At 44.2% G+C, this 27,164-nt stretch overlaps 1 long non-coding RNA gene across 1 annotated transcript; it reads left to right on the top strand.

Moving 5' to 3' along the window:
• The first annotated feature begins 329 nt into the window (after positions 1–329).
• LOC126295089 (uncharacterized) lies at positions 330–26,796 on the top strand. Its single transcript, XR_007552379.1, has 3 exons — positions 330–415; positions 13,874–14,034; positions 26,735–26,796. It is a non-coding gene; the product is annotated as an uncharacterized LOC126295089 (long non-coding RNA).
• The last annotated feature ends 368 nt before the right edge of the window (positions 26,797–27,164 follow it).

Genomic DNA, 27,164 nt, shown 5'->3' with positions numbered 1-27,164 from the left:
ACATCTGCATCTACGCCAGTAATCCGCGTGCCACCTGGCGGTGTGTGGCGGAGGGTTCTTCCAGCATCACTAAGTGACAGTCTGATGTGCATATGAGGTGTCCATGGAAGCTCGTGAGTCAGAGTGCAGACCTCGAGGTGAGTGAAGGGGGTTTTGCAGATTGGCCACCGAAGTTGGTAAAGTGTGCCAGCCTGGAGCAGCCGCCCCCCGCGGTCTCAGCTGCGCAGCGCCTGGCAGACCGCCTCAGGGACACCGGACTGCCGCCGCCACCTCCACGTGGAGCGCAGGAGGGAGAGGGGTGCGCCGGCGCCCTGGCGCTGCTCCGTCGCCTCACTTGGGGCGAAATCTGGGAACTCGTCGAGGAGCTTGACTGCCGGGTCGCTGCCGACTGTATCGACAACCACTGTGTACCGAGGTATGTAGGTCACTCGAAGCCATTACTACTAACCGTACAGCTAATTCTTTCCTTAAATTTATTCTCAATGCTGTCACCTGCTTTTCCTCTTTTGCGATACTAACTATCTGCCAATAAGGGCAATTTGTGAGACCCAAAGAGGAAGCGCGCTAATACCTTCTGCCGCCGCCTCTTCTGTTGACACTTTCCACCTAGCAGTCGTGGCATACGTCTCTCTCCACTCTCTGTCTCTGCATATCGCTACAGCAGACAGTAGATCATCTGATGATGACAGTCAAATACTGAAAGCGGTAACTAACAATAAAAGCTTTTGATCGAGCCTGCTTGCATTACTAAAACTGAAATTATAAACCTATTTTCCAACCGTATTATCAAAAATCAATAAAAGTACAGCGTCGTTTGAGATGACAACAGCTGTAGCTCGATATCGTTGTTAGTTGTAAATTAGTTCAAAATTGAACAATAAACTCTGCAAGTGGCTAAATTAATTACTTTTCGAAAGAAGCAATAATAGGATTAACACCCTGCACCACCAGATTACAGTAATACTATACAACATCTGCTGTATATATGTAATTAAAATCTCTAACATGGCAGACGTCACCAACAGTGAAATTATGGAAGCCATAGGAATCGTACAGCCAACCAGTGGCACGTCAGATGTTTACTCATATTTTTACCTTGCTACTGACTGGTTTGATGCGGCCCGCCACGAATTCCTTTCCTGTGCTAACCTCTTCATCTCAGAGTAGCACTTGCAACCTACATCCTCAATTATTTGCTTGGTGTATTACAATCTCTGTCTTCCTCTACAGTTTTGGCCCTCTACAGCTCCCTCTAGTACCATGGAAGTCATTCCCTCATGTCTTAGCAGATGTCCTACCATCCTGTCCCTTCTCCTTATCAGCGTTTTCCACATATTCCTTTCCTCTCCGATTCTGTGTAGAACCTCCTCATTCCTTACCTTATCAGTCCACCTAATTTTCAACATTCTTCTATAGTACCACATCTCAAATGCTTCGATTCTCTTCTGTTCCGGTTTTCCCACAGTCCTTGTTTCACTACCATACAATGCTGTACTCCAGACGTACATCCTCAGAAATTTCTTCCACAAATTAAGGCCGGTATTTGATATTAGTAGACTTCTCTTGGCCAGAAATGCCTCTTTTGCCATAGCGAGTCTGCTTTTGATGTCCTCGTTGCTCTGTCCGTCATTGTTTATTTTACTGCCTAGGTAGCAGAATTCCTTAACTTCATTGACTTCGTGACCATCAATCCTGATGTTAAGTTTCTCGCTGTTCTCATTTCTACTACTTCTCATTACCTTCGTCTTTCTCCGATTTACTCTCAAACCATACCGTGTACTCATTAGACTGTTCATTCCGTTCAGCAGATCACTTAATTCTTCTTCACTTAGCAATGTCATCAGCGAATCGTACCATTGATATCCTTTCACCTTGTATTTTAATTCCACTGCTGAACCTCTCTTTTACTTCCAACATTGCTTCCTCGATGTTCAGATTGAAGTATAGGGGCGAAAGGCTACAGCCTTGTCTTACTCCCTTCTTAATACGAGCACTTCGTTCTTGATTGTCCACTCTTATTATTCCCTCTTGGTTGTTGTACATATTGTATATGATCCGTCTCTCCCCATAGCTTACCCCTACTTTTTTCAGAATCTTGAACAGCTTGCACCATTCTATATTGTCGAACGCTTTTTCCAGGTCGACAAATCCTATGAACGTGTCTTGATTTTTCTTTAGCCTAGCTTCCATTGTTAGCCGTAACGTCAGAATTGCCTCTCTCGTGCCTGATCGTCACCTAGCGCATTCTCAATTTCCTCTTCCATTCTTCTGTATATTATTCTTGTAAGCAGCTTCGATGCTCTTGCCGTCTTCGGAATTGTGTGGATGATGATTTTCCGAAAGTCAGATGGTATGTCGCCAGACTCATATATTATACACACCAATCTGAACAGTCGTTTTGTTGTCACTTCCCCTAATGACTTTAGAAATTCTGATGGAATGTTATCTCTCCCTTCTGCCTTATTTGACCGTAAGTCCTCCAAAGCTCTTTTAAATACCGATTCTAATACTGGATCCCCTATCTCTTCTAAATCGACCCCTATTTCTCCTTCTATCACATCAGACAAATCTTGACCCTCATAGCGGCTTTCAATGTATTCTTTCCACCTATCTGCTATCTCCTCTGCATTTAACAGTGGAATTCCCGTTGCACTCTTAATGTTACCACCGTTGCTTTTAATGTCACCAAAGGTTGTTTTGACTTTCCTGTATGCTGAGTCTGTCCTTCCGACAATCATATCTTTTTCGATGTCTTCACATTTTTCCTGCAGCCATTTCGTCTTAGCTTTCCGGCACTTCCTATTTATTTCATTCCTCAGCTACTTGTATTTCTGTATTCCTGATTTTCACGGAACATGTTTGTACTTCCTCCTTTCATCAATCAACTGAAGTATTTCTTCTGTTGCCCATTGTTTCTTCGCAGCTACCTTCTTTGTACCTATGTTTTCCTTCCCAACTTCTGTGATGTCCCTTTTTAGAGTCATCCATTCCTCTTCAACTGTACTGCCTACTGCGCTATTCGTTATTGCTTTATCTATAGCGTTAGAGAACTTCAGACGTATCTCGTCATTCCTTAGAACTTCCGTATCCCACTTCTTTGAGTATTGATTCTTCCTGACTAATGTCTTGAACTTCAGCCTACTCTTCACCACTACTATATTGTGATCTGAGTCTATATCTGCTCCTGGGTACGCCTTACAATCCAGTATCTGATTTCGGAATCTCTGCCTGACCATGATGTAATCTAATTGAAATCTTCCCGTATCTCTCGGCCTTTTCCAAGTATACCTCCTCCTCTTGTGATTCTTGAACAGTGTATTCGCTATTACTAGCTGAAACTTGTTACAGAACTCAATTAGTCTTTCTCCTCTTTCATTCCTTGTGCCAAGCCCATATATTCCTGTTACCTTTTCTTCTACTCCTTCCCCTACAACTTCATTCCAGTCACACACGACTATTACATTTTCGTCCCCCTTTACATACTGCATTACCCTTTCAATATCCTCATACACTTTCTCTATCTGTTCATCTTCAGCTTGCGATGTCAGTATGTATACCTGAACTGTCGTTGCTGGTGTTGGTCTGCTGACGATTCTGATTAGAACAACCCGGTCACTGAACTGTTCACAGTAACACACCCTCTTCCCTACCTTCCTATTCATAACGAATCCTACACCTGTTGTACCATTTTCTGCTGCTGTTGATATTACCCGATACTCATCTGATCAGAAATCCTTGTCTTCCTTCCAATTAACTTCACTGACCCCTACTGTATCTAGATTGAGCCTTTGCATTTCCCTTTTCAGAATTTCTAGTTTCCCTACCACGTTCAAGCTTCTGACATTCCACGCCCCGACTCGTAGAACATTATCCTTTCGCTGATTAATCAATATTTTTCTCATGGTAACCTCCCCCTTGGCAGTCCTCTCCCGGAGACCCGAGTGGGGGAATATTGCGGAATCTTTTGCCAATGGAGAGATCATCATGACACTTCCTCAACTACAGGCCACATGTCCTGTGGATACACGTAACTTTTCTTTAATGCAGTGGTTTCCATTGCCTTCTGCATCCTCATGTCGTTGATCATTGCTGATTCTTCTACCTTTAGGGGCAATTTCCAACCCGTAGGACACGAGATTGCCCTGAACATCCGCTCCTCCGCCCTCTTTGACAAGGCCGTTGGCAGAATGGGCTGACTTCTTATGCCGGAAGTCTTCTGCAGCCAATGCTGATTATTTATCAAAATTTAGCCAGTGGCGGGGATCGAACCCGGGACCGAAGACGTTTTTGATTATGTATCAAAGGCGCTACCCCTAGTCCACTTTTTTTTTCGCTACCCCTATACCACTTCTTTTTTTTTTTTTTTTTTTACCGGGACTCGAACCCGGGATCTGCTGCATACTTGGCAGACGCACTATCCATCTTTTTTTTTATATATATAATAAGGAAGGGAAAAATAAACATGTGCTCCGATTTGTAATGAAAAGAGAGTGAACATAGTATTTATGAGTTCTAGCCTGCCGTTGCGCAATATAAGAAAAGAAAGGAAATGTCTTCTTGAGGTGCACAGAAGACTATCACATCATTGTCGAAAGGAAAGTTGCTCCGCTGCTCTGCGAGAGAAGGAAAATGTTGAGAGGAAAATGGGAAGGAAAAAAAAATGCCTTCTGCATTGGTGAGCATCTGAATAGTATCTTAAAATTCCGGCAAGAAATAAAGTCCCAGGAAGCAAATAGGATTCATACATACAGGCAACTGGCAACCTCTACTATCCAAATTTCGTATTTGAAGCATTTAACCGTTAATTATGATTTTCAGCGTATTTCCAAATATCCTCCTGTAGTCACAATGTTGGCTTATGTTAAAGTGTTCAATTTCTATGTAAGAATAATAGTCTAGAAAAGTAGCATGCCTATTCTGCATAATAAACGATGCTGTGTGGCCCATGATCCACGTTGTGGCGTTGTTTTTTGCTCGTGGATACCTCAGTTTTTGTGGCTGAGTGATCTCTAAAAGTTCTACACCACTGGGCGTCGTACGGTCTATCACTGACAATCGTTGACGAAGAAATGTAATTTCTTCTGCATGTCCGCAAGTGAACCTATGAAGGAGCGTATCGACTCTTCCGCATGCGTCACAGTTGGGCGTTGGTTGAAGGCCTATTTTATGTAGCTTTTCATTCGTTGCTACTTTATCGTTGACTGTGAGATACCAGTCTGCTATGACGCGTGATGGTAACATATCGTTGTGCACATTGCACCATATTATACTCCAATGTGTATGTGGATATTTTTCTTCAGACGATTCCTGTGGTTTGTTGTCATGAGAAGGTCATAAAGCTTCCTGTTCGTCAGGCTTCCTGTATCGACGATGTCGTGTCGATTGTAGCTCATTTCCATGTAGTATAGTCGCACATGTCGGTAAGAAAGTGGAATGCCGGCGATATTAGCGGGTGGGTCCAAGCTATGAGGTTTCCACCGCTGAATAAGATTTGTGATGAGACTGGTCCTCCGGTTACGAAACTCCTTCCTGATGCGATTTAGGAGCAGGGTGACACATTTTTTGTGTACTTTAATGAGGTTAAGGCCACCTTTGGATGAAGGTAACTTTAAGGTATCCAACTGAACTTTGAAAATATGCCCCCGAAAAATAAACCAACATAACGCTTGTTGTATACTCTTGGCTAGGTGGTCGGAGATTGGAAGAATTTGCGCCAAATAATTCATCTTGCTCGTAATGGCGATCTCGATGGTCTTAACTTTCTGTAGTATGTTCAAGTCACGGTAGGAGTGAAGCATCAAAGCAGCACGTAATTTATGAAGAATGTGTGACCAGTTCTTCGTCAGGAAATTGTCTGGTTTGGCTTCAAAAGTAACACCGAGTGTTGTGTGAGAATCCTTTTCCTTGCACCAGGTAACATGGGATATGTCGCCGATACCGCCACCGATTTGCAAAACTGTGGTTTTAGTTCTATTGAGTATTGCTCCTGAAAGAAACGTGAATGTTTGTAGAAGAGTTGCTGATGACAGAAGTTGTTGCGATGATGACACAGTTACGCATATATCGTCAGCATATGCAATGCATGGGATAGTGACAGACTCGACGCTAAGCCCGATCCCGCTATGCACTAAGTTGTTCAGGAGCGGCTCTACTGCAATGGCGTACAAAATCATTGAGAGAGGACATCCTTGGCGGATGGACTGCTCGATGGAAACTTCTTTTGTAAAATGGCCATTAATGAGAATCCGTGAAGAGGCGTTTGTAGTAAGTTTGCGAATTAATTCTATGAGATGAGGTCCAAATCCTAGTTTCTTCATGCTTTGAAAGAGGAAATCATGACGTACACGGTCATAAGCCTTCTCAAAATCTAGAAAGATCAGAGCGCCCTGTCCTTTAGTTTCAGCATATGAACAGATGATGTCCCTCAAATCGCAGGCAGCTGAGATTGCACTTCGACCTTGCACTGCACTGTACTGGTAACTGCCTAAAACCTTGTACATAACGGTTTGCATCCTTTGCTTAATCGAGCTGGTGATTATTTTGAAGTCGGCATTCAGGAGTGTGATAGGTCGCATGTTTTCGACCTTCCTGCTGTTCCCTTTTTTCGGTAAGGGCAGGATGATAGCTTCCGTAAATGCCATGGGTATGACTTCCAGGTGCCAGAGTTCATTCGCTATCTCGAGGAGTGTCGGACCGAGGACGTTCCAGTATCGCTGGTAAAACTCAGCGCTGAGACCATCAGGTCCTGGTGATTTCCCTTTCTTTGCACTGTGAACCGCCAGTCGGATTTCGTCCTGTGTGAAAACAGATTCCAACTTTGCATTATCCTGTTGTGACAAGCGACAGCTCAAGGTCCTAAGAAAATCCTCGCACGAGTGTTCATCAACGAGTTGCTTCTTGTAAAGTTGACTATAATAGTCGTAGACGTGCGAGATGATGTCACGCTGCTTCGTGATGGCATTCTCAGCGTGATCAACGACGGCTTCAATCAACATGGCTTTACACCGTTTCGTCGTTCTCAGGATGTGATACAGAGAGGCCCGTTCTTCGGCGGCAACGTCCTTAGGGTGGGCTCGCACGATGATGCCATGCCTTCGTTGGCGTTGTATCGCCGTGATTTTCGCTTTATATCGTTTGATCTTTACGTCGATGTCTCGAGAAGGATTGTTAGTGCGACTGTACAGTTCTCTCAAACAGCGATAATAAAATTCAATAGTCTGTTTCTGCCAAAAGCTTTTTTGTCGGGCGTAGCTCATGACGGTCAGGCGTAATTTAGGCTTAGCACACTGAATCCACCACTGTAGAACGCTAGCGTAACGACGTCGGTGCCGCTGGAGCTGTTGCCACGTTAAGTTCACCTCCTCTTCAAGTTGGGCATCCTGCAGAAGGCTGACATTCAATTTCCAGTAGCCCTTCCCGCGGTAAATTTGCTGGCGGTGTAGGTTGAGGTAACACTGATATGCACAATGGTCGGAGATATTGACAGGAGCTATGTCACAGTTCACAGTGTGTCGCTGGAGGGCCTCGGATACATAGATCCTATCCAGCCGACTGGCAGAATGACTGGTTGCGAAGGTGTACGCTACCCGTTCACCGTGCAGTTGTTCCCATGTATCGTGAAGACGCATGCCATGAATTAAATGTTCAAGTTCGATACATCTGTTCGTGTTAGGAGTTTGGTCTCTGTCATTGAGCACACAATTGAAGTCCCCACCAAGGATGAGATGTTCACGATAACCGCTAAGAAGAATGGGAACCTCGGTTTTATAAAACTTTGAACGATCTCTCTTATGAGTGCTACCTGAGGGGGCGTACACGTTAACAATCTGCACACCATTCACTCGAAGAGAAATGCCACGACCACTGGGCAGCCGCTGCACATCCGTAAAGGGTATACCGTCGCGCAGAAGGATGGCAGTGCCTACAGCATCCTGAAGATTGATGTTATCAATAAGAACGTAACCGGGCACTTCTAAGGCTGTGACTACCTCCTGTAGGAGGGCAATGTCAGCGCTGGTACCATACAAGAAATCATTTAGCGAACGGAGTTTCACCGCACTTTGAATTCTATTGACGTTAAGTGTGGTAATGTTGTAGGTTTGGCTGTCACCCATGATGGTTCAGAGGATAATGAGCTCTGAGTTTCGCATCGTCCTTCTCTCCGGCTTTGAACCAAACACGTTGGTAACGTTTGGAGTACGAAACGAAATGTCAAAACCAATAACGGGCCAGGGAGGGGAAGATCGCAGTGCGATGGCCATGCGCGAGAGCAGCTACTGCTGCATCTCCTCGTTCTGCTGCCACCACGGCTCATTGCTGTCGGGGTGCTGCGCGGTGCGCGCGCCGCCCTGCCCGCCACCGCCGGCTGAGTCTGTCAACGTGGTCGCATCCGCCTGGCCACCACGCGGGGCTGCGACTGACGTCAGCGAGTTCCTGCGAGATCGCTGCTGCAGCTGCTCGCTGCTCTGCTCGCTCTTCCTCTTGGCCGTTACGGTGCTCTGATCCCTTTCAGCGCTCAGTAGTGCCTTCAGGTGTTTGGTTTGTTCACGAATGCGTTCTTGCCTCGCGGTGTCCTCACAGCGCACGGAGCAAGAAGATTGAGGTTCAGCCTCGCTGCCACTTTCTGACATGTGCACGGGTCCTAAATCATTCGACTTTTCCTCTTTGCTACTATTCCCTTTGCTTCTCCTTCGGCGGCCTTTCTTCGTGTCTGCTACAGTCTCTACCGATAGGGGTGGTTCAGGCAAACTGGTCTGCACCCGCTCCTGTATCTCACACGGCTTAGTTTCAGAGGTGGCTGGCGCATCGTTGGTATCCAGCGGTAACTGCCCCGGTGAGGATGACGGTGCCGAATCGACGTCCGTCGTACCGCCAATGTCTTTGGCAGTGCATTCCACCTGAACTGGCATCTCCGCCTCGCTGACATGTTCCGGCTGCCGGGGTGGTGGTACAGTCCCCGCGACCACCTCACTCAATAGTGGTACTAGCTTTTCAGTACCGTCTGCAGGACGTTCCCGTGGAAGTTGAAATGGACATCTACGTGTACAGTTCATCCGCAGATGTTCAGTCGAATGGCAGATCGAACAGGTAGGGGGTTGACCAATGTAAGTTACCTGTGCACGACAGCCGCCAATGGCAACATACGAAGGTATATGCTTTTTCAAATCTACACGTACACTGCGCACCCCGCTGTTAACTTGGTAGCGATAGGCACTCGACCATTTTTCATTTGTAACTGACAAAACAGCGCCGTACAGTGACAGAGAACGTGCAATCAGATCATTAGGGCACTCAGGTGGCACATTAAATACCCTGACGGTTCTTACTCCGTATCCCGAAGGCACGATTTGGACATTACTAATACTGCCATCATTATGACGGAATGGTCTCACACCAACATGCTCATCAGCGAATTTGTCGTAAGTGTCACTCGAAATAAATTTGATAAATAACGAGTACTGCACGAAGTCCAACTGGAATGTGTCAACTATATCTTCAGGCAATTTCAAATCCTCAAAGATCCACTCATGAATTTCAAACGCCGTCGGTCGCAAGACAGCGCGATCGAAAACACACTGAACGCTGTTCGCTCTGTTAATTGTCGACATCTTACTTACAACAGTTATACAGAAACAAACGTTAACTGCGCTCGCACACGCTGCTCAGCTCTCCACCTCAGCACTGCTCGCGACGTAAACACTGGCCCGCGCTACCGCCCGTCACCGCGCGATGTGCACTGGCCGAGTGCCGGAACACGACTATTCTAGACCACAGGTTTTAATACAAGAGTTTATAGGAGTTTCAATCTGCTGCCTGAGCCTTTTTAGCCTCTGAAGATGTCTCCAGCATTTGGAGGCGAAACGTTAGAGACGTTTCCATTCCTTTACTTTTTTTCATTTTTTTATTTATTTACGTTTTTTTTTTTTTTTTGTTGAGTCGTATGTCTTCTTATTTGTTCGATGTGGTCCACTACAAATTCCCCTCCTATGCCAACCTCTTTACCTGAGAGCAGCACTTGCGACCTAACTCCTCAGTTATTTGCTGGATGTACTCTCCAATTTTTTACCATGGAATTCATTCCGTGATGTCTTAGCAGATGTCCTATCATCGTGTCCCTTCCACATATTCCTTTCCTCTTCCATTCTGCGCAGAACCTCCTTATTCCATACTTTGTAAGTTGACTTAATTTTCAGCATTCGCCTGTAGTACATCATCTCAAATGCTTTGATTTCTCTTCTTTTCCGGTTTTCCCACGGACCATGTTTCACTACCATTCAAGGTTCTGCTCCAAAACGTACATTCTCAGAAAATTCTTCGTAAAATTAAGGTCTATCTTTGATGCTAATAGACTTCTCTTGGTCAGGATTGCTTTTTTTCGCCGGTGCTAATTTGCTTTCGCTGTCCTCCTTGCTCTATCTGTCATTTGTTATTTTGCTGCCTAGGTAGTAGAATTCCTTAATTTGATATACTTCGTGAGAATTAATCCTGATGTTATGTTCATCTCTGTTCTCATTTCTGCTACTTCCAACTCCTTTCGTATTTCTTCGTTTTTTTTTCTCAACCCATATTTTGTACTCATTTAGACTGTCCATTCCATTCAGCCCATCATGTAATTCTTCTTCACTTTCACTTTCAGGATAGCAATGTCATCAGCGAATCGTATCACTCATGCCCTTTCAACTTGAATTTTAATCCCACTCCAGAACCTTTCTTGTATTTCCATCATGTACGTACTGAAAATACGAGCGAAACACTACATCCCTGCCTACATCCTTTTTAATCCGAGCACTTCATTCTAGGTCATCCACTCTTATTCTTCCCTCTTGGCTTTTGTACATATTGTGTATTACCTGTCTCTCTCTACAGCTTACCCCTGTTTGTCTCAGAATTTCTCACACTTTGCGCCATTTCACATTGCTCAACATCTTTTTGAGGTCGACAAATCCTATAAACGTAACTTTATTGTTCTTTAGTCTTGCTTCTATCACGGACAGCAACGTCGGAATTGCCTCTATGTTGCATTTACCTTTCCCAAGGACAAATTGATAGTCATTTAAATCATCCTCAATTTTCTTTTCCGTTCTCCAAATATATTATTCTTGTCAGCAATTTACATGCATGAGCTATTAAGCAGACTGTTCGATAATTGTCGCACTTGTCAGCTCTTGCAGTCTTAGGAATTGTGTGGATGATATTTTTCCGAAAGCTAGATGGTATGTCGGCGGACTCATACATTTTACACACCAACATGAATAGTCGCTTTGCCACCAGTTCCCCCAACGATTTTAGACATCCTGATGGAAAGTTATCTACTCCTTGTGCCTTATTTGATCTTAAGTCCTCCAAAGCTCTTTTAAATTCTGATTCTATTACTGGATCTCCTATCTCTTCTAAATCGACTCTTCTTTCTTCTTCTATCACATCATACAAATCTTCCCTCCTCATGGAGGCCTTCAATGTACTCATTCCATATATCCACCTCCTCCTCCTTTTTTGACGGTTAAATTCCCACTGCACTCTTAATATTACCACCCTTTGCTAACAATTTCACTCAAGATTGCTTCGACTTTCTTATGCGCTGGCTCAGTCTTTCCAACAATCATTTCTTTTTCGATTTTTGCACATTCTTCAGGCAGCCATGTCGTCTTAGCTTTCCTACACATCCTGTCTATTTCATCTCTCAGTGACTAGCATTTCTGTATTCCTGAATTTCCCTGAACATTTTTGAACTTCCTTCTTTCTTCACGGGTAATAAAAGAAATACTTCAGTTATTTATTTTAATTCACATAGTTTCTTTGCAGTTACTTTCTTTGTACCAATGTTTTTCTTTCCAACTTTTATTATTGTCCTTTTCAGAGATAACCATTCCTTTTCAAGTGGGCTGCCTACTGGATTATTCCTTGTTGCTGTACCCATAGCCTTGCAGATCTCCAAGAGTATCTCGCCATTCCTTAGTACTTCTGTATCTGACACATTTGCGTATCGATTCTTTCTGACTTATCTCTTAAACTTCAACGTAGTGTTTATCATTACTACATTGTGATATGAGTCTATATCTGCACCTGCGTATGCCTTACAATCCACTATATCCTTTTTGGAATTTCTGTCGGACCATGATGTAATCTAACTGTAGTTACCCATATCACCCAGCCTTCTCCAATTATACATCCTCCTCTTGTGATTAAGAGTATTCGCTATTACTAGCCGAAATTTATTACAGAACTGAGTTATTCTTTCTTCTCTCTCATTCCCTAACGCAACCCCACATTCTCCAGTAACCATTTCTTCCACTTTTACCCCTACAACTGCATTCCTGTCTCTCATATGTATTGACGTTTCATCGCCCGTTACGTACTGTATTACCCTTTCAATACTTTCATATACTTTTTCTGCCATCTTAAGCTTCCGACGTCGGCATGTACTATCCGATCTATCGTTGTCGGTGTTGGTTTGCTGTCGATTGCGATAAGCGTAACTGTATCGCTGAACTGTTCACTGGAACACACTCTCTGCTCTAACTTCCTAAAGAATGCTACTCCCGTTATACTGTTTTCTGCTACTGTTGATATTACCATAACAGCAGGCAAAATACGACCGTCCCGCCCTACAGCAGAACCCATGGATAGTGACCTGCAACAGTGCCTGGTCACCTACACAGCCCTGTACGACGATACCCAATCGACATTCGAAACCTGTACTCGCCGGTGAACACAAGCCCAGTCCACTGATTCACGTTCCGTTTCACGTGTCCCCTTAGCCAATATCTTCGCACTACAAGGTCCCAGGTTGTTTTTTTATTGTTGTTCGTAGAGGTCGCCTAGAGACCAAATTCATCGAGTGAAACTGGCTACTTACTGACTGTGTCGACGATCCTCCGTGTTGACACCAAACAGAGGGGGTACTTTTACAAATAGAGACTCCAGCGAATCACAAGCGGAACTGAGCCCACAGGGTTCTACCTCCATGATACAGAGGCCCCTGGATAGGACCAAAATTTCCTGCAGCTACTTCCTTAATTACCTTGGTGTCTCCTCTTCCTGTCACTGTCATTTATGCACCACTGCGCGGACCTGTAAAAGTCGTTTGCTTCTATTCTAAATCAACTGCACTACATTCCTGCAAAAACCTGTGGAGCAAATGTAGACAAACAAAACAATGCTGCAATTTTTCTTTGTTGCTGAGCTGTCGCGTATTGTGCTAAAGCATGGGAGAATGGCACTCATGCAGTTAAGACGTAAGGAGCCATGTTGACTATTAATGACATTGCTACAACAGCCCCCACTTAGGGGTTGCATGTTATGTCAAATTTTGTCTCTGCTAATCTCACAATCAAGGATGCCACTGTACTAATTCCTAAGACAGAGTGCAATAAATATTCAGTCCAACTGAGTAAGGTAGCGCAGTATGGTCTTTCTTGTCATGAAAGACCAAGATTCAGCCTCATCCAAGTGGCACAAGAGAGACATGGCAACCTCTTGAAAACGTGGTATTATAGTGGAAGCGCTGCTCATGATTATGGCGCCAAGGAGAACACTGTGAGCCATGTTGTGGGGGAGTGCCCACTCCATGCCTTTGAAGGCTTGTCCAGTCATATTTCTGGCTGCTTGCTTGTATGTGAATTCTTGTATTTCATCAGAAATGATCAATAGTCCAGAATATGTTAGCAGACTCCCATACGAGCCGTAATGTACGCAACAATTCCTGTCTGACACCTCGATTCGTCTCTAATGGGCTGGCGACCTCTATCAATGGGAAACGTAAGAGCTGGAGTAGGGCAAGTTGAGTTTAGTTTTCACTATTCTAGTCTACAAAATACAGTCAAGTTTCAGAATATCATCTGTCACATAAGCTGACTCCATTTTATTTTGAAAGGTTGAACAACATGAAATGGAACATGACAACGCTGCAAACAGATGATCTGAGGCATCATATCCTGTCCCAGTCAGTGCATGGTGTTCGACAAATCACAAGAGCCACGGTCGGCATGGTGAATTGTGCGTGGTGGCGTCCTGTTCAGTTTGTGGATAAACCTGGTGAGTATATTACTGGGAAGTTTGTTATTGTTAAATATAGCGTAATGTGCTCATTTAGATTTTCTATAAAAACTCTCGTCGAAGTTAATCAACACATGGTGATGGAGTTGCACCGCATTTGAAAATTATGTCCTAATTAAAGTGCATAGAAATAAAGACATAAGAACTAAATAATAATCACACTGGAGGAAAGAAACAGTTATCTAATCACAACGGATTGCATCTAACAAGAGAAGGGCGCCAACCTGGTCTCATATACGAGACGCAAACTTGCAAGGTGTGAGCCCCAGCTGTCTATGTTGCGCGGGGATTTGGACCTTGATTATGACTGTACGCAGGTAACACCTTCTCACCACATAGCTTTTTAACGCCCGTGTACCACTTGCTTCTGGCACGCTCCGCTGCGGTCGCCCATTGTCGGAGCTCGAACTACTGTACGGCACAGTGAGTAGGAGGTTCGTGTTTATAGTGCCGGTGAACCGACAAGCGACAGTGTGGCACCACCAGGAGCAGTATGCAGTGACGGTCAAACTGCCACGTTTAAACGTCAGAGCTCGCGGCAGTTGTGACCGGTAAGCGTCGTTGTATGTGGCTATTCGACCAGCTCTTACACAAGGCAAAAGAAACTCTATGAGCGTTTCTTTGTGCTACCGTTTGTACCTTGCGATTTAGTAGCGGCAGTCATAGAGAAGACCCGTTAAATGGAGAGAAGAATAATTGATTGACGTTAGACTATTCTTTATGAGAGGATGGCGGTGACAATGATGACGATACCTTTCACCACAATCATTTTCGTCAAACAACTTCATTGGCACAATGCGACAGAGATATAAAATCACGAACTGACTGTTTAGGAAGCTTGCTTTGAAGAGGTAATATTGTCAGAATTCACCTTGCCTCTGTGCGTGACTGAGATCTCTCTCTCTCTCTCTGTGTGTGTGTGTGTGTGTGTGTGTGTGTGTGTGTGTGTGTGTGTCTGTATGTTTTATAAAAAACTGCTGCAGAATATGTCCTAAAATATTGCTAAACAATGTCGACCATATATGCGCATGGCATTGAAATACTATCTGCCCATATTGCTTACCAGTTTTTCACGTTAAATAACGTGTGTTCAACTTGAAGAACAAAGTTTCGAAACACGTGGGGCAGACGTGACCGGCTCCACACACGTCTTCCCACACTTGCGACGTGAAGCGGGTATGAGGGCTCTGGACGTCACCCCGCTGCACAGTACTCTCCACTCGCGCATCAGGCAGCTGCTGTGGGGCGGAGCCAGCGGCAGGCAACCTGCACCTACAGAACTCTAAAAACTCTGCATTCAAGACGCCTAAAATGAGTATTATCTTAAGTATGGCCATGTATTTTAAGAGAGGACAGGTGTTGGGTATCTAGGGTTGAGATCTTGCAAGTGCACATTTTTCTCCTTACAAAAGAAGGTTCACTTAGTTATGTTTATGTGGAGGGTTACAAGTAATAAACAAGATGGCTGAGGACAGATTTCATTCTATGTCAGATAAGGAGAGATCATGATAACACAGCAGTAGAGCACACCGCCTCTAGCCTCGACAAGGGCCCGACAAAGAGAGTCCACGAGTCTCTCCAGTTGCGTCGTGTTCAGCTGACGTCACTCAACAGGTCCCGCAGAGCCGGCAGGTCTCAGGGACGGTGAGACCGCCGCTGTCCACAGACATTTCCTGTGAGGCTCAGACCGGATGGCTCAGCGGCCATGTGGGCTGAGTGGTCGTCCAGCTAGGAGCGTGTCCGCGCGGCTCTGTGAACACGGCTGCTGTCTTGGGAGCGTGTCCAGGATACTCAGCATGGAGGTGGCGGAGAGGTCCGGATTAAAAAGTCACTATGCGATGTGATGCGATCTAGACTGCTCGCTCACAAAACTTCAGCACAGATCTCTGACACGTGACGTTTTAAGACTCCCGTTCATTGCCGTTGCGATAAAAGTGACATTGCTTGATGGTACTGTAACTTTTACGAAATTTTTAGACCTTTAATGCCATACGCTACAGAGCATACGGGGATCCACTATACGATGCCAACACCAGCAGAACAGACACTAAGAGTCGCAAGAAACGACAGAGCCCGTGCCCTTAGAAATAGTCTAAAGTGCACATTTATTTACTTCTTTATGCGTTTATTCCACCTGATAAACTTAAGGCATTAGCGCACTCTCTTACATATAACCTGACATCTCAGTAAGTCAACATTATGACATGTGAAGTACACGAGCAGCACGCGGTAGTGATAATTTATACTACCTATGCTAACAATAACAACAACAACAATGGAGACACATAAGAACACACGTTTCTCTTGATGGGACAACTGCTGATACACATCCCCAGTGATAAAATCAACTGCTGATGTACAATTTTGCAACTGTAGCAGGTATTATCACTGATGGCAGAAATTAATGTGTGGGGTTTCATACTATTCCACATGTTATGCTTTATATCGGAATACACATACTACAAAAATTGTCGCTCTGCATCTTTAAGTTGACTTAGATGTAAAACAGTGTAAAACATCGATTTTTGCAGCAACTGTTTTAAACTGTAGATGGATTACTTTTACATGTTTGTTCGCCTTTCTTTTACCAAATTACATAATGATAAAAATATCAAAACTCCAATTACATAACATTAGGGCTTCAGTACAAACAGTCGTGATTGCACACGAAGTTTGGCCTTGGAGCGGAGTGCAAGAGAGGGGAGTCCCTTTCTCTCTCCCTCTGTCGCTGTTTGTTTTATCTTTCAACCGTCTATAGCTACCGAAAACTCTCGCTTTTCCACGGGAGGTATGCTTCGAAAAGGATCGAGACACATGAAAGTTCTATGTGGGATTACGCCCTGTTGAGGCCCTCGTTAATACTCGTACTTCCGTATTTATGGGAAGAATTGTCCGGTTATCTATGTCTAGAAGTCGAAATCTATCGTTTTCTCAATCGTGCTCTTCGATTGTGTGGCACACCTAGGGACAGATATAAGCTCAGATGTCAGTTGAATTTCGATGAAGAGTGGATTGAAGTTTAAGAGAATGGTCTGGAAAAACATAACGCGGAAAGAAGTGGGACACTAAAGTGCAAAAGCAATCACGAAATGCACTTAAATTTCTCGTGGGCTGCAGATATTACGCGGATGAATACCACACAGGCAGTTCATTTGAACAGGAATGGACACCAATAAAAAGGGCATGATAGAAATTGGACAAACAAAGATAGATATAAGGAGCTAACGGAAAAGAAACATTGGGAAACAGAAAAAACACAGCAATTGATCAGCAAATGTAGAAGATACAAAAACGTTCGGAGGAACACAGGGATACAGCTGTATAATTCACTTGGGCACGAAGTAAGTAAGGGTAGATGGGAAACCAATGCGAAGTGACTGTTGCAAAATGTGAAGACACAGAATAAGAAATGGTTGTCTGAAAGATTTATTCAGTGTACAGAATATTCAAAAGAACATGTACAGAATACTCAGAAGAACAACTTTAAAAGTGAGGACATCAGCTTTCAGAGTGCAATGAGAATTCCACTGTCAACTGCAGAGGAGGGTGCGGGTACGTGGAGAGAGTGAACTGAAGCCGTCTACGAGGGGAAGGACTCGTCTGATGACTTGACAGAAGAAGAAATGAGAATCACAACGGAAGACACTGGAGATCCCACATAAGAGCCAGAGCTTAACACAGCCTTGGAAGAATCCTAAGGAAGTGCAATCCGACGACAAAGGAAGTAGGTTACAGTACGCTTGTTCGCCCACTGCTCGAATACTGATCAGCAGTGTGGGATCCGAACCAGATAGAGTTGATAGAAGAGATAGAGAAGATCCAACGGAGAGCAGCGCGCTTCGATACAGGATCATTTAGTAATCGCGAAAGCGTTACGGAGATGATAGATAAACTCGAGTGGAAGACTCTGCAGGAGAGACGCTCAGTAGCTCGGTACGGGCTTTTGTTAAAGTTTCGAGAACATACTTTCACCGAAGAGTCAAGCAGTATATTGCTCCCTCCTACGTATATCTCGCGAAGAGACCATGAGGATAAAATCAGAGAGATTAGAGCCCACACAGAAGCATACCGACAATCCTTCTTTCCACGTACAATACGAGACTGGAATAGAAGGGAGAACCGATAGGGGTACTCAGGGTACCCTCCGCCACACACCGCCAGGTGGCTTGCGGAGTATGGATGTAGATGTAGATGTAGAAGGGAGAAGCGATAGGTAACATACCTTCTGAGTTTCCGAAATCATTGGCGAAAGTGTCAACCAAGAATTATTGAAGTTGGCTCCTAGAATACACTCCTGGAAATGGAAAAAAGAACACATTGACACCGGTGTGTCAGACCCACCATACTTGCTCCGGACGCTGCGAGAGAGCTGTACAAGCAATGATCACACGCACGGCACAGCGGACACACCAGGAACCGCGGTGTTGGCCGTCGAATGGCGCTAGCTGCGCAGCATTTGTGCACCGCCGCCGTCAGTGTCAGCCAGTTTGCCGTGGCATACGGAGCTCCATCGCAGTCTTTAACACTGGTAGCATGCCGCGACAGCGTGGACGTGAACCGTATGTGTAGTTGACGAACTTTGAGCGAGGGCGTATAGTGGGCATGCGGAAGGCCGGGTGGACGTACCGCCGAATTGCTCAACACGTGGGGCGTGAGGTCTCCACAGTACATCGATGTTGTCGCCAGTGGTTGGCGGAAGGTGCACGTGCCCGTCGACCTGGGACCGGACCGCAGCGGCGCACGGATGCACGCCAAGACCGTAGGATCCTACGCAGTGCCGTAGGGGACCGCACCGCCACTTCCCAGCAAATTAGGGACACTGTTGCTCTTGGGGTATCGGTGAGGACCATTCGCAACCGTCTCCATGAAGCTGGGCTACGGTCCCGCACACCGTTAGGCCGTCTTCCGCTCACCCCCAAACATCGTGCAGCCCGTCTCCAGTGGTGTCGCGACAGGCGTGAATGGAGGGACGAATGGAGACGTGTCGTCTTCAGCGATGAGAGTCACTTCTGCCTTGGTGCCAATGATGGTCGTATGCGTGTTTGGCGCCGTGCAGGTGAGCGCCACAATCAGGACTGCATACGACCGAGGCACACAGGGCCAACACCCGGCATCATGGTGTGGGGAGCGATCTCCTACACTGGCCGTACACCTCTGGTGATCGTCGAGGGGACTCTGAATAGTGCACGGTACATCCAAACCGTCATCGAACCCATCGTTCTACCATTCCTAGACCGGCAAGGGAACTTGCTGCTCCAACAGGACAATGCACGTCCGCATGTATCCCGTGCCACCCAACGTGCTCTATAAGGCGTAAGTCAACTTCCCTGGCCAGCAAGATCTCCGGATCTGTCCCCCATTGAGCATGTTTGGGACTGGATGAAGCGTCGTCTCACGCGGTCTGCATGTCCAGCACGAACTCTGGTCCAACTGAGGCGCCAGGTGGAAATGGCATGGCAAGCCGTTCCACAGGACTACATCCAGCATCTCTACGATCCCGTCTCCATGGGAGAATAGCAGCCTGCATTGCTGCGAAAGGTGGATATACACTGTACTAGTGCCGACATTGTGCATGCTCTGTTGCCTGTGTCTATGTGCGTGTGGTTCTGTCGGTGTGATCATGTGATGTATCTGACCCCAGGAATGTGTCAATAAAGTTTCCCCTTCCTGGGACAATGAATTCACGGTGTTCTTATTTCAATTTCCAGGAGTGTATATGAGAATGGTTGTATACCGTTACACCCAACCATGAAGATGAGCAGATACTCGCAGGCCCCTATAGCAGAACTAGCATAACACCTCATTTATGGAATTTGTCGACAGGAACAATATATACAGAGGAATGGAAAAGGTAATAGAGAATATGATAGATGACCATCATTTTAACTGTCAGAAGGCTAGTAGCCGGAGAGGGCTTTGTAAGTGATGAGAGAAACAAAACTTGGAAAATAAAATTACCACATTCATAGGCCCTGTAGACCTGCAAAAAGCATCCGGAAATGTAAAATTCTGCACGATTTTCGAAATATTGAGAAAAATACGAGTATGTTGCAAAGAAAGACGGGTGATACTATAAGGTAACCTGTTACTACGTGTTATTACGTTATTATTGGGAATGGAAATGCTTATTGATTGTGAAATTAACGTGAGAAGATTAGGGTCGCCACCGACTCTAACCATACAACTAATCGAAGGTTTGGCCGAGTAGGAAAATAAATTAATTTGATCACAGACCAAAAACACATAAAAATACGTACGTCGTGATATCGCTCATAGGGAATGCGATGCAATTAATAGTATCTATCGTGCACTGTCCACGAGAATCAACGTTTTAAAATAAAATAGCACATCCATGAACACTGTGCAGAAGATCAGCTCCCAGCAACACACCTGAAAGTAAGACTTAATGTAAAGAATTTGTTTTAAAATAAATTGTTTTAGAACAAATCACTGGACCCGTGCGTAAGGAAACGCGTTGGATGTGCTAACAGGAAAGCTACCAGGTGGGTGGCTTAGGTGCAAAAACGTATCCTCGGAATGCAAGAGAAAATTGTGTATAAAATCATTTATTCCTAAGATATGGATGTGAGGCATGTACACAATTTCTGATAACATTAATTCCTAAAACATTAACGAAAAGCGTCGATACATACACCGTTATAATCTACACCTAAAATCATTGGCTTGAATCATTCATACAACTGCCGATGCTTGACAACTGATCGCAATAACTCGTGAAGCAGTACACGTTTCGCGGTACACCCGCCTGCCCACGTGGTTTGAGGGGACGCAGTTTCTAGGTATCGTGGCCAACTTGCAACAATATCACATCACACAGTCATGAACAGTTAACATTCTCTAAAACAAACACGAGATCGGTGGTGACGGTAGCCCAAGAAACTCTAATGTTCAACCATGTGGTTGGCTCCCCATGGGCGAAAATTTACGAGAAGACAAAGCTATTAATATTTAGAAAAATGAAAACTTATACAGGCACAGCTGAAGGCAAGCACACAAAATGGTTGAAATGGCTCTGAGCACTATGGGACTTAACATCTATGGTCATCAGTCCCCTAGAACTTAGAACTACTTAAACCTAATTAACCCAGTCATCACTAGGCAGAGAAAAAACAGACATTCATACAGGATCGAGTGCTCACTTCTTATCGACACCTTTGTGTGGCACTCTTCCGGTGGATCCAAGTCGGCTATAGAAATTTACTAACAGAAAAATGTGCCAAAGTTTTGCATTCCTTGCTGCGACAAGGCAAAGCAAAGCAAACTTTCAGAGTTGGAAAGCGAGACCAAAAGCTAACAGCTCTCCCCTCGCCAAGTAAGAACGCGCCACGCGGTCAGTCTAACTCACCCTTCTTCGACTGGAGCACAGCTGTGGACGCTTCCCGTACAGGCGGCAGACTGCCTCCCTTTTTCATCTCCAGCCTCCTCCACGCTCCGTGTGGCCCAGAAAACCCAAGGATACCATTTCCGCCACCAACCTAACGCAGGTGGATTTCTCAGCAGTAGCGCAAACCTCTTTACCTACTTGAGCACTTCGAGACTTCGCTATTCTGTACAATTGCTGCTGAATCTGTATCACCATCGCAGACTTTCTGCAGCAGACTATGCCACCGTATGGCAGCGTGACACACAACCACATTCATTCAATCACGCCACTATGAGAGTTATGAGTAAAGATAAACAAGGAAAATAACGAGAAATGCTAATGAAAATGAGCTACCATACTAATGAATGGTGGCTACAGGACCCATTCAATACGTACAAGAACCGAGAGGAAACAAAAAGGCTACATGACCAAGAACAAAATGCTCTCCCATCTTCCTACCAAAGTGTTCAGTATGTTCCATTCTTCACCGATTCTGCTGAGAACCTCATCATTTCTTCTCTTATCAGTCCATCAAATTTTCGACATTCGTCTCTAGCACCACATTTCAAATGCTTAGATTCTCTTCTGTCCCAGTTTTCCCACTGCCCGTGTTTCACTTTCATAGAATACTGTGCTCCAAACTTACACTCTTAGTTACTCGTCCTCAAACAGAACCCGACATTTGCTTGGATAGATAAAAAAACTACTCACGCGGCAGCAGCAAGGCACACATATGAAAGACTGCTGTGATTGGTAAGCTTTCGGGCCAGTGCCTCCTTCTTCAGGTAGAAGGGTTGAAAGGGAAGGAAGAAGAGTGAAGGATAAGGACTGGACTGGTCTTGGAAAAGGGGTAGATTTTGGGAAAGTCACCAATAACTGTGGGCCAGGGAAGACTTACTGTACGAGATGAGTAGGGAAGACTAAATGTTGGGGACTGCGTCAGACGAGATGTGAAAACCCAAGAGGCTAAAGGTGGAAGGCAAGGTGATATACACGACAGAGATTACTGCTATAACATTGATCACAAGTTATTGTGAGAAGGTAAGTACATTGTACATAACAGAGGTGGGATGAGGCGGTCAAAAATTCATGGGAAAGACAATGAAAGATGCAGGAAACTGAAACAGAGTAAAGCAAAGAGTAGTTACAGTGATAAGAAGCTGGGTGGCGAGAACCAAGGACATGTTGTAGAGTTAGTTCTCACCTACGGAGTCCTGAGAAACTAGTGTCTGAGAGAAGGAATCCTGGTGGTGAAACAGGCGCCGGTGTGACGAATGTCATGTTCTAGAGCATACTCTGCAGCAGGATATTGTGAGTTACCAGTGTATACCCTCAGCCTATGCCCATTCATCCTAATTGATAATCTGATGGTAGTCGTGTCAATGTAGAAGGCTAAACAGTGTTTACGTAGTAGCTGGTATATGACTTGTATCTTTTCGCATCTGGCTCTACCTTTAATAGAATATGTTTTGCCGGTTACAGGGCTATTGTAGGAGGACACACTCTTGTTAACTCGAGATCAACGTTTTAGCAGTAGTCTCTATCTTGTATATTACCCTACCTTCCACCTTTAAGCTCCCTAGATGCGGTCCCCAACATTCCTTCTCATCTTGTACTGTAAGTCACCTCTGACCTACGGTTCTGGGTGACTTTCCCAAAATCTACCCCTTTCCCCCCTTTTCCTAGAACTGTCCAGTCCTTTTCCTTAACCCTTCTTCCTTCCGTTCAACCCTTTTACCTGCAGAAGGAGCCACTGGCTCCGAAAGCTTGCCAATCACAACAGTTTCTGTGTGTGTTCTGACGCTGCTTCGTGAGTAGATTATTTTATCTATCCTATTAAATAATTTTATCAATTATTGTTTGATTTCGTTGTTACAAAACTGACAGTGGATGTTAGTTGACTTCGTTTGGCCATGAACATCCTCTTTGAATGTTCGTCTCTAATTTTTATGTTATCTTTCATTTTTCCATTATGAGTTTGTCCTTGGTTAAAATGGCTCTGAGCACTATGGGACTCAACTTCTGAGGTCATTAGACCCCTAGAACTTAGAACTAGTTAAACCTAACTAACCTAAGGACATCATACACATCCATGCCCAAGGCAGGATTCGAACCTGCGAACGTAGCAGTCTCGCTGTTCCAGACTGCTGGGCCTAGAACCGCACGGCCACTTCAGCCGGCTACTTTGTCCTGAAGGTAGCAGAATTCTTTCAGTTCGTCTTGATCCTCGCCTACAATTCTGACATAGACCTCATAATTTAATCTTTCTATGGTTTAGTCTTAATTGATAGAGTCTACCCATTAGATTGTTTATTCTACTCAACATCTCCTAGTGTTACCTCTGACTTCCATTGAGAACAGCAATGACATCAGCTATTCCTGTCACTGATAAACTTTCAACACGAATTTTAATTCCATTTCTGAACCCCACTCCGTCATTGCTTCTTCGATATACAGATTGAATCCTAAGGGCGATTAGATGTATGTCTTTTACCTTTCCTAACCTAATCTGTTTGTTATTGGTCTTCCTATTTTTTCCTCTTGTTTGATGTACAAATTGTACGTAACCCTTCTTTACCTAGAGGTTACACCCATTTTCCTTAGAGTTTCGGAAATCCTGCAACATTTTAAATTATTGTACGATATTTATCTGACTACAAATCCTACGGACATGCCTAGATTTTCCTTAAGTCTCGCTTTAATCATCAATCGCCAACTGAGAAGTCCTACGCTGATGCCTTTATCTTTCCTAAAACCAAATTGATGGTCATCTAGCACTTCCTCAATCTACTTTTCCTCTTATATACATATTCTGGTCAGCAACTAGAGTGTGAGAGCTCTTCAGGTAATTGTGCGGATGTCCTCGCACTTATGTGTCGGTGAACATACAAAACTATGTGAATGATATTTTCAAGAGACACTGTTTATCTGGAGAACCAGTTTTAATAATAATTTGGTTCCAAAATTTCTGAACAGTTTTCGAAATTCCTAAGAACTCATTCATATGCCTTCCACATGATTTGATCGCGAGTCTTCCTAACCCCTGTTTGTTTCTGTGGGCTGAAGAGGTAGGCATCTCGACGACCGCGGCTTTCCGTGAAGTCGACGAGGCCAACAGAGGACAAAGCAGCGTCGACGTGACCACCACAGGATAAACTGATTCCCGCCGCTGAACACCACAGCCGACTCTGGCCCTACACTATGCTGCTTGTGGTGTGGTGTCAGTGGTAGCCACAGATCTCAACCCAGGTTACATCGGTCTGTGTGTGATGGCTGGTGAACTTTTCAGCACTCTGTTGTCTCCACCCCAACCCGTGGCTATACATTCTGCAGTCGTTGACCTACAGCCAGATGCCAGTGTAATGTGTCGGTAGGCTGCTCTCAAGTCCCTCATGCCGAAGATTAGTTTTTTTTTTTTTTTTTTTTTTTTTTTACAAAGTCATGAAAACGCACGGCTCTTCTACTTTGTCTTTTGCGAATTGCACTGAGGAATTCAAATAGCGTGAGGAACAGAACAAACATCATGTACACACATCATTCTCCATCTGCAGCAATGTCTTTTTTGTACTGAAAATAGGCTCGTATAAGAACGAAATGCGAAAAATCTGGCACAGGCATAAAAAAGCAGTTTTTTTCTTAAAGACGTCGTATCTGCCATTAACTGTAACACTATTCGTTTTTACGACTACATTTTCGATCCTATGCCCTTTATACAGGTATACAGCAATAACCGAAAAGTGAAGGGCAGACGGCACGTATAGAACGCCACTATCATCCCATACATGAGGCACTCATATTACAACAAATGCTAAAAACTGTACATCACTTGCATTGGGCCTCTGGAGGTGTGAAAATTTACGAATCTTCTGACGTGTGTATATCTCACTGTTGTCTCTGTATGTTGAGTCCCCTAACTCCGAGTGTACATCAACATTAGATCAGCTCAACAATCATAGCATTGGCATAAGTCAAATTTATTGTTACTGATGTTAACATCACTAAAATGAATCCCCTCAAATCACTGTTCATGTTGTTTATATGACAACTGAGGCAGTTGGTAGGCAACATATTCACATGTCGTTTCTTCTTTGCTCTTAGCAGCGATTGTACATGCCACAGTAAACGTTTTATATCACAGTATCTAAATATCGTGTTAATATTTGTTAACAAAATTTGGTATTCTGTTTACGATACAAGCATTTGATGTAAAGAAATAAGAGAAGACATTTCTTTATTGTGATGGTGCGTAATAGTACATATGGCATCCATCGTCAAAGGCTTACAGTAGCTAGGCTGCTCATACATACATAATTTTACATGTGTATCCTTTTACCAAATTAACATCACAAAGGCATAAATCGCTTTCAAAACAACTTTCGTACATGAATTGATCCACTGGACAAATAAAAAGAAAAAGGGGTACAAAAAGTGAGATAAAAACATGTGATGGGATACTTGTCACAAAATACAGAACATTATGTGTATCGCCATGTAATTCCAAAATGTAATGTTAATATGTAAGATAGTGTACCAGTACAAATGTAGTCATACATTTCCATGGTCCTTAGAACGTTTAGGCCGAGAATGGCTTTTTCAGCTACACTTGCAAAACACCTTACTCATTTTTTTACTGAATTATTAAGATCTATTACTTCTGTTAAAATAAATACACTCTAATTATAAAAACCTGTATGAGTGGACATAATTCTTCCTCATTTCCATACATATCATACAACTCACGGGAAACGTCGTAAAGACTACTCATATTATAAAACCAGCATAGATACGATCCTGTGCAAATCGTTACGTCCTATGCTTGTCAGTAGGTCAAAGTCAAACAGCCAAACTATACATCCTCATTAATGTTACTTTCTATTATTAGCACATAAAACTGGCTAGAATTTATTTCAAGATCTCTTATTTCTTAAATCTGTCTTCTCGTTGGGCAAGCCGTGTGGGTGATTTTTGAAGTAGTTGTATAATTCCACTTCTTCAGATGTTTTGATACTTCTACCCTTAGGTTAATTTTTATTACTCTATCTACGTTAGGTGGTGGTACTCCTCTCTCTTTGCTTGATGTGCTCTTTAAACTTGTCGCTGGAATATGAGCTTTGTAACGTCCGGTCAAGGTGTCCACGTAGCTCATACGATTACTGAAATTGCATATTGATCTAGTTTCTAAAGGTAAATGCTACCTCCATACACTTTGTTGGGGCAGAAAGTGAAAGCTGTGCTTCCTACAGAAGTCTGATCGACTGGCTTGTTCATCAGCGCGTCGTCTCCCGTCTTGTGCAGAACTGCAGGCCCAGGCGGCTATTTTCCGGGAACGCTTCTCCAGCTACTGGCGGGAATTGGCGCAGCTGCTCTCACTCGGTGCGACGCACGCCTCACAGCTGTTGCTTCCCCTCGCATTCGAACGTATGGTAAGTGGAGTTTTTTCGTCCTCTTATAAACTGTATTATACGTACAGGGGGTGATAATATGACACACACGACCTCGTCAGTTCTGGGAGAGTGTTTCCCAGTTTACCTGCTTCATACTGTAGCTATCTAGAGCTCTCCAGTTCTGGAAGAATTCTGAACCAACCTCTACTTCTGTGAGCCTTCTGGGGCTATGGTACAGGTAGGCTAAGATCGGAGTGGTTAGAGATCGAAGAAAATGGCCTGCATCTTTCTTTTCTCGCATTTGCTAGCTACTTCTTTAACAGATTCAGGTAAGTTTGCAT

The sequence above is a fragment of the Schistocerca gregaria genome, chromosome 11, assembly GCF_023897955.1.
Source record: "Schistocerca gregaria isolate iqSchGreg1 chromosome 11, iqSchGreg1.2, whole genome shotgun sequence".
In the NCBI taxonomy this organism is placed as follows: Eukaryota; Metazoa; Arthropoda; class Insecta; order Orthoptera; family Acrididae; genus Schistocerca; species Schistocerca gregaria.
This window is presented reverse-complemented; position numbering and strand designations above follow the sequence as displayed.